The sequence below is a fragment of the Nannobrachium achirus genome (genome assembly GCF_963921795.1).
Source record: "Nannobrachium achirus genome assembly, chromosome: 1".
Lineage (NCBI taxonomy): Eukaryota > Metazoa > Chordata > Actinopteri > Myctophiformes > Myctophidae > Nannobrachium > Nannobrachium achirus.
In genome coordinates, this window is record NC_137810.1 from 34,222,387 (window position 1) to 34,223,494 (window position 1,108).

Genomic DNA, 1,108 nt, shown 5'->3' on the forward strand with positions numbered 1-1,108 from the left:
ATTGTGTGCATAACACATTATGAGCTTCGATCAATTTTTTGAAAAACGTTTAATCGGAACACATCAGCTGCATAATTGCGGATACTGATGTCGTCAAAAAGGTCTGGCTCTAATTACATCTAAATCCTATGAGAACATTTTTCATTTTAGTAAAGTAAATCCATATACCTTTGAATCATTAACAAGAGTTTCCTTTCAAACATAGGCAAACATGATCAAGAGGTTTAACTGAAATGGAAACCAGCTTGTCATATGAAGCTGCTTTCAGAAAGTACAAGGCCATGGCTTCACTCATTTATCAAGTGTATTCCCAGAATGTAAGTACAATATCAAAAACACCTTAATCCTTAGCTCACTTGTACTCTGTAGTCTGTACTCTTGTCTTAAGCCAGACATGACTATATAACATATGAGTGTTGTATACATATTTTCTAAATAGTAGTCATAGTAGTAGTAGACTCTACACTAGAGTATTTGTTCAGTTACAAGGATGTTTATCAGTATCATATATTGACAAGCATGGCAAGCATGTGTGGTTGGTATGCTTCTTCCAAACCATAATGTCAAATAACCAGAACGTGATCTAATATTCTGAGACTGCAACAACACATATTATGCTATTTGCATTTGGAGACATTTTAAGTTATGTGTAATGATGTCAAATAAATAAAATAAAATAAAAAGATTTACAAAATGGTATTTTCTTGAAGTGAGAGTGCTTTTCCTTTCTCACTAAGCCACAAAGGTCGTTATTTGAAGGATATTTTAACTGCATAGCTTTTTGGAAAGGATTCTTCTATAGTTGGAAGTGAAACTGTTCAGTTGAGTTGTGGCTTGGTAGGCAAGTACTGTAACCTGTGTGTGTGTGTGTGTGTGTGTGTGTGTGTGTGTGCGTGCGTGCGTGCGTGCGTGGGCCACGTTCATTCATGGCTAGTGCAGAGTAATGGTAAAAGGAGCACCAACAACACCTGTCATGTTGACACTGAGAAGCCAGACCACGTGATCTATTTCATGCATTATTTTCTTATTTTGCCCCACTAACGATTTAGCAGTACATTGAGAAATGATACCAAAAGCAAAGATATAAATATTGATCAATATATTTCAA